The sequence below is a fragment of the Watersipora subatra genome, chromosome 5 (genome assembly GCF_963576615.1).
Source record: "Watersipora subatra chromosome 5, tzWatSuba1.1, whole genome shotgun sequence".
Taxonomy (NCBI): domain Eukaryota; kingdom Metazoa; phylum Bryozoa; class Gymnolaemata; order Cheilostomatida; family Watersiporidae; genus Watersipora; species Watersipora subatra.
Window position 1 is genome coordinate 42,862,993 of NC_088712.1, and position 8,391 is coordinate 42,871,383.

Here is an 8,391-nt window from a genome sequence, read left to right on the forward strand (position 1 = left end):
AAAGCAGATTGAAGATACATTAATTTACAACTGTAAATGATTGTCAATTTGTATGCCCATAAGCTTGACGATGTCAGAAATTTTACGCTCACATTGTTTATGGTGATAGAAAGAGCTGCACACAGTTTCATTAGGAGGAATAGTTGATAGTCTATGACTTTGCTGTACTCAAAGACCAAGTTCTGTTTATACCAATATGACACATAATCTGTAGCATGCTGTAGTAGGTTTTGAAAAGCAAATGAATACCAGCATTTTGTAACTGTTCATGGTTACCCAACGTAAACTAACCTGATATAACTAATTGCATATTCACTTTGGCTAATGAAAGTTAAGTTTTAGAGGCATAAAACATGCTCTAAGATTTTTTGGAGGACTTATAACTTATCCAATGTAATATTTGGCTCAATGGCAGCCTATTAATTTTCTGGAATCCAAATCACAGGGATATTAGCACTGAAGCATTGAGTTTAGTGTGATGGCAGGGCATAGTGTTCAGGGCAAAATAATGATAAACTTCTTTGAACTAATGATAAACTTCCGCAGGACAAAGGCTACGAGGATCAATGTAGGCTAGGCCACTAAGAGGAGCCCGGGCTGTCCAGCATAAACTGAAGGACAAAAGGTTGGAACTGTTGAACCGGAGCCGGAAGACCAAGAAAATGCCTCCGTAAGAGACCAAAGGAAAAGGGGCTGAGCCCATACTGCGATCAAAAATAGAAAAAAGAGAGAAAATCTTTGGGAAGTCAAAGTCATAGCGTACACACATTCTACATTTATTTTTCTTTTTTATCATACATCTATGTGTATTTATTCATTAAATATATATATTTGATAAATAAATATACTTAACTCATGGTATTGTTATTTGACAGTCTTGTGGTACGTAAATTGGACCACCATTTTCTTTATTCTGGCATATTTAAGGAAAAATAGTGGATAGCTGCGGTGAACGGGATATCCTAACAACGAAAAGATACAATTTTCCTTTATTGCAAGAAGAGTGTTTTTCTATTTAACCGTCACAACACGTGTTGTTGAAAATACAAGATCTAGAATTACTCAGTTATATTTTAGCTCTGTTGTATTCAGACTCTCACTGATGATTTTTTGTAATTATATATTCTTTACAGTTATTCAAGTACTATATTCAATTGGTTGGCATGGCATTAAGGTTTTGTGTTTTATCCTTACTTGCATACTTTATATATTATATATAGCAAATGAATTATATAAGTAGAGATATATATATATATATATTTATATATATGCTATATATTATAAGATATGCAAAATTAAATATACGCATTAAATAATTGTAGCATACACTGCACATAGTTATATATAGTATATAATATATACATATATATATATAAAGTTATATATAGTATATAATATATATATACATATATATATATATATATATATATATACAGTAGATGCAGTATGAACAGTCTCTTGCATAAAAGTGCTCAATATTAAAATAGAGCGAAGTAAAATTGAGTAAAAATGAAAGTTAAAGTTAAGTTTAAAACAACTTTATTACTAATAGTTTCATATTGCCATGCAATAATCATCTGTCTGATGATTATTGCATGGCAATATGAAACTATTAGTAATAAAGTTGTTTTAAACTTAACTTTAACTTTCATTTTTACTCAATTTTATATATATATATATATATATATATATATATATATATATATATATATATATATATATATATATATATATATATATATATATATATATATATATATATATGATATTATATCGGCACAACAAGCTCCGCCCATAAATACGTGACGTAACCTAGCTTTTTAGGAACAAAAGTTAGGGATGTTTATACCGATTGACAATAATAGTGATGGGTGTTTTAAAATCCATTATTATCTAAATTCAGCCTCAAAAATAATCTCAGTCTTTTTTGAAAGGTAGATAAGCTATTTAAAACTGCATATTTAAAAATCGGCTCAAAAAAGCCTGATAACAACGGTAGCTTGTGATAAAACCACGCTTTATGAGCTCATTTTTTTTGTCGTTCAGCCCATTTAAACATCATGTAACAATCTACGAGCAATTTTGAATAGTTCATATACTTTTCAAAAAAAGACTGAGATTATCCCACAACCAAACAAGAGCGAAGCGACTGATTAGGAGACTTATGATAAATGCATATGTGCACACGACTCCTGAAAGATTATCCGTTAACGGCTGTCACCAAACCCTTGCAACAAAATCCTATCAACAAATTTAACTATTTTTCAGTAAAGTTGTTCAAGTATAATAATGATACAAAACGCATATAAACCTATTTAAATATGCTACCAAGCCTTTGAAAGGTTACCGCAAATTCCTAAAACTAACCCATCTGATCGGATTATACACAAATAGACAGATTAATTTGGACAAAAATTGCTTCAAAACGCTTGAAAAGTTTGGTTTAATAAAAGTTGAGACCGGAAATTGAAACGCCGAGCGACAGAGAATTGAACAATAAAGTTGTGCGCATTTCACAAAAAAATAACGTGCACATTTCACCAGTCTATAGCATTGTTGAAGGTTTCTGTAATTAACGTAGGAGTACTGAAATCGCTTCATTTTGGTCGATTTCAAAGTAACTGACATTTCAGACTCTTGAGTACTTCGGTATTCCAACTGATGTACAACGCAGTGTAAGTAATGGAAATGACGATGATATTTTTTTCTAACGATTCTCATGAGATTTTAAGATTAGGAGATTATACTTATGAGATTATAAAATCTATGATGTTTTTAAATGTACACAAAATTGTGTATTGGCTTTATATTATTACTATATTAATAATATTGGTTATTATAATAATATCAATGCATTTTACTTTTAATATTGGCCAATATTGCATTTCTCCTATTGCAGGGGAGAGATATAAACATATAATATTTTCCTTTCATTATTACTATTTGTTGTATATAGTAACACCCACACCCAGTACATTACAGCTACCATTGCAGTTATCCTATTGCACTGCAGTGCCATTTGACTGCTAATATTGCAGTTCTCCACCATCAGTACTTTTTCTTTTTTCCAATATCTCTTTAGTCGTGGGCTGTATGACAGTGGAGTTTCTAATTTTACAGGCTGGGTTTAGATGATAATGGATTTAAAAACACCAATATCTATTATTCTAAGCCGGACTAAACATCTTTAACTTCCGTTCCTGAAAAATCTAGGCTTCATCACATATTTATAGGTGGAGCTTGTTATGCCAATTGTGTTGTTTTTTCAGACAGATATTGAAATGCTTTAACAAAGCCTTATTGCTTTAAAGGTTAGTAGACCAATCTTTATTTTCACTACAAAATCGGAACCAGCATGTCTGATTTACCTAGAAAATATGACAAAAGTTCTATGTGACAGTTATGGTTTAAGTTACGCTTGATGCGTAATGTAATGATTAAAAGCAATCAACGATTATTATTAATTTATTAACAATCCAGTATAAAACATCTTTGGAAAAGGCTCTTACAATAGTAAAAAAAGACTGGCATAAACTGCTAGATTAGGTTCCTCAACGACATTGAGTAGAGAAACTTAGCCGGTAGCAAATAAATTTAGCAACTTATTCTAAACTATCTGCGCAAATGTTTTTTTATTACTCATGCAATGCCGCACAACTAGCTGGCACCATCATGAAAATGAAATAACAGTGTAAATGTAACAAACATTCTGAAAAATCGATGCATTGTACTTGAAACTTGAATGGCTTATATATATTATTTTGCAAGGAGTTTTAGCGCTAGTAAGTATATATCTTGTGTCTATATATGTAATGTAGATCAATAACAGAGTAGTGCATTTAGTGCATGTTAGAGTATTCTATGGCTAATTAATTTGTCGTATAGTTGTATTGCTAAGTTACACAGTAGAAAAATGGAGCATTGTCATGGTGACTCAAGTTTTAAATTAAAAGTACACTAACGAGTCGGACAATGAAAGATTCCGTAGCTCTATCTAACATTGTAATAATCATACAGACGTCTTACGAGAACACCTTTGCTGTATTTAACTATTTTGGCAAATTAGGTGAAATTCTTACTTTGATAACATTTTACTGCATGACCCAGGCTACTACAAAAAACTAAGTTCAATTAGAAAAGAGCTATTAAACACTAAAAATTGAAGATAATAAGGAAAAAAATTTCATCAGCTGTGACACCCTGTTGGTAATTTTGTGTTGATCTTCTCATATATAGTACACATTGCAAAGGTACTATCTTGCAACAGTTTAATGATGCCAAACACTTGCAAGTACCACCAGCAGTCAAATGCTGTGTGGTACAGTTACCTGTTTTTGCAGCCTGGGCAAGATCTTTAACTATTTATTGATAATGAGTTGATATAATAAAACAAGTTTATTAGTTATCAAAGTACATATCAGCAGTAATTTATACAATGAGGTTTGTTAAAATAAGTTCATATGAAATGTTAATAATTTACACCTAATAGCTTCTTTGTTATCCTACAAGAGGTATAGAGTAGCAATGGTCAACTTTAAAAAACTGCTATACTACATATTATTCCACATGCACAACAATTAATCTAAACAATGTGTACATAAATGTGTGTAGAGGTTTACCCATTCAGTGCCATTAGAGCTGATGTATTTGACTTTTTAGTTAAATAGTTGATGATAAGGTAGTGACTCACTAAAACTAGAATATTTCAATCAATGCGTTATATTTTTGTTTTTGGATAGTATGGGAAATGGGAAAAAACATTAGAAAACTACATAAGTAAAAAAAAAACATAAGTAAACTTGAAGATATGTCCAATGTTTAGAAATCGTTTGCGAAAGACAGCCCAACTATTGCTGATGATAGTGATACAGTTAGATGCCTTTTGTGCAATTCAACTTTTAAGCATAGCTGTGGCTCTATGAGTTCCATGAGAAGATATTTGCAAAAGATTCATTCTAAGCAGTGTTTTGCGAGGCAAGATGTAGACGGTACCGTTAAAGATCGTCATTTAAACAACAAAGCAGCTAGGAAGTCTGCTGCCTCTAAACTAAAATAATTCATACATCCATTTCAGCCAACTACTGATGACAATAAAAACTTTAGCAGTCAGTCAATGACCACATCTTTAGTTGTTGCTACCACTTCTCAAAGTTTGCCATTTTCTATTTTTAATATTTAAAATTTATTCAATAGCGGGTGTGTCTAAATTGATTAAAAATTAAAAATGCATATTAAATTCATTATAATAAATGCATTTTCTTTTTACCCTTTTTGTTAAAATTTTCCTGTTGGTGAGTTCAATTTTTTTATAACTGCATCTATTATTATCGATTATGGTGAAGATAGCGACTACTCAGATCTAACTACATTTCAAACTTCTCTTGTTCGCAAAGGAGCTGAACCTAGTTCTACCGGTACCATTAAAAAAAGCAAAAGGCAGGGATCTATCTCATCATCCTTTACAAAACCCATAGAAGAAGCAGTGCTTAACATCTGAAGCTGACTTCTGCAATAACCCACTATATTTTAGAGATGGTGTTATGGCATACGCTGTTGAAAAAGAATGTTTCAAAGAAAATATAGCTGGCTCTGATGAAATGCATGAAAGTAAAAGGGATATGTTAGGGATTCATGTGATACTAGCACAAGCCATGTCTGTAAACATCAGTGTTTGGTAGTTATGTGATATTTATAAATTGATAAAACTGTTTTGTGAATATCCGCAGGAATATTGTAATCTTTAGAATGCAAAGCAACACACATTTTTTTCATTGTTGCTTTTCTTGCCGATGTAACTTCGCAGGTATATAATAATAAGATCAATATGGAAAACAAAAAATATAATTTAGCTTCATATATACAATTATTGGCTCACACCAGTGAATGCCATTTGGTTTGTAATTAGTCTTGATATTCTGTGTTTGCTAGGTATTCTATTTCCAGTCAACGTCACTTTAGTCGCTCAGCTATTCCTGAGTTGTATGACAATGTGCATGGCATCATTAAACAGAGGCTGCTAATGTTCAGTTTTATGATGCAACTAAAGCTCAAACACTAAGGCACCTTTCTGTGGGTTTACCATTCATTTTATCTCTGACTGAAAGCCTAAGTAAAGGTGCCTGCAGGTATGTTTCAACACCAACATGCTGCATAACAAGGCAAATTTGTATCATTGTCGAAACAGAGTTATTTGTGGAACAAGCTATTTTACAGTGCCTATCACAAACCCCATAACAAATTTATGAGCTGTTAGCTATAATTGGGATATGCATTTGCCTAAGAATTTCGGATTTCTTTGCCAACAAAACTTCACTTTCTGTGAAGTTCAGGTATTGGTTAGGCGTGTGTTAGTAGTATAGCTTAACAAAGTAACTTCTAGTAAGTTTTAGCTTTATTCAACACCAAGTTTTATATTTTATCTTAACAACAGAGTGATGCATTTTGCTACTAGTTGGTAATTAGTTTTAGCAAGGAAAGCTGGAGCGGAAAGTGTTACACTTCCAACCCAAATGAAATGGCTAAAAGCGGCAAACCCCATAATTAAAAAAATGAATCGTAAATTGTTATATTTTGTTAGGTTTACACACCCCAAAAATCCTAAAGGCTGGCATCAATGAGTTCAATAAATATTGGGTCTATATGAGATTAAAATGACTGATACTTCTACTGATAATGCTGCGAGCATCATCAGATAATGCAGAAATGGAGGTAACTAATTTTCACACTGATTTTTATTGTTTGTGACTCCCGAAGATTGCCTTCCTGGTTGTAAAAAATAATTCGTATCAGCAGCTGAACAGCTATACATGTAGCTGCTATATTTAGATTGAAAAAAACTCAGCTTCTTGTTTGTGTTTCATCTGCTATTTTTATTTTTAAGTAAACTGGTTTCAATTCAGTTCTTGCTAAGCGCAGGAGTACAGTGAATGCTGACTAGTATACCTGGTCGTGATTGTTTGCAATGTCTTACAGGTTGGACCAGAATATCGTGTTTTAGTCATTACCTTAAGTTAGCAGTTTTAAATGCACTGAAGGGCAAGGAAGCAATAGATAAAGCCACTTCAAAGGGTTAAAAGGCGGCGACACACTTTGCTCACTCGCATAAGAAATTTCGCTTTCTAAGAACTGCTCAAAAAGAACTCCATGAAGTCCGGCCTGATGAATTGCTTTTTTGAGCAAGAGTGTGCTTTAAGGAAAGTGCTTTCAGCCGACAAAACACGCACCTACTTAATACCAACAGGAAATTATTCTGCGTCTTTGAAAGCGGCCGCAAGTGCTTTAAAACACATTGTACCTTTCACTGACATGATATCAGCTAAGTTTGTAAACACTGATTGGTAGTGTGAAGACTACCACTACAATCCTAAACACCTACCATAAATATGGTTCAAAAGCTACTATAATGCGCATGATCTAATGCAAATTAAACAGACTCTCTGCCATTATACTATTTGGAAGGTTGCTTATTAAACACTAGATGTTTAAATAACAAAACTTTGTGGCCATAAATAACATTTAACCGTTATTTCAGGAAAAATAGAATTAAAAACTTCAAGTGAGGTAGAGTTTGGAAGATCATGACTATGTGTACTTTCATCTCTATACTGCTTTCAAAGATATATTAGCATATGCTCTTATAGGTTAGCGTTGTACGCAAAACTGTGATAGTCGTCTGTTAAATGTGTAACCTATAGACAAAGACCCAGTCACCATATCACTTGTTTAACCAACGATCATGGGGTTTAACGAAATTCTAGAGCCAGAATAGAGTGTTGCTGCTTGAACCTGACATATTAAGTCCTCCGTTTTAGAATTTATCAATAGACACCATCAGCAAAATGATGATTGTTGGCAACTAATCTCAACTTGTAGCTTTTTAGATCCAAGGTGAACAAATTTTACTGGCATATTAGTGTGACATAACTACACGATGCATAGCATAGGCTACACTGCAGGTACAAAATTTTTAAAACAGTGCTATATAATACTCTTCAAAATAGAAACACAAATTTGCTGCTGATACTTTAATCATCAGTAGAAAACACAGCATTATAATTTAATATCCTGCTAAGGTTCCTTTTTTCAAAATTTTAGATTCAAAGTTACCCACAATGAGAGTCTGACAGAAATTATACATGGTGAGTGTAAACAGCTGATTTTCGACATACAAGGACAATCCCACTATTGACTACTACTACCAACAGGACTTCTTCAAAAATACAAAAGTTGGGTACTAAACGCTCTCACTACTACCAGCAATGACCACCTCAGCAATGAAGTTAGTGATTTAATGCAGTCAGCACAAAACTTCTTTGCCTTGCCTCACAGAGCTTGCTAAAAATACTTGTGCATTCAAGCTTACAGTGTACTTAGTAAAAGTAAAAGACTGTT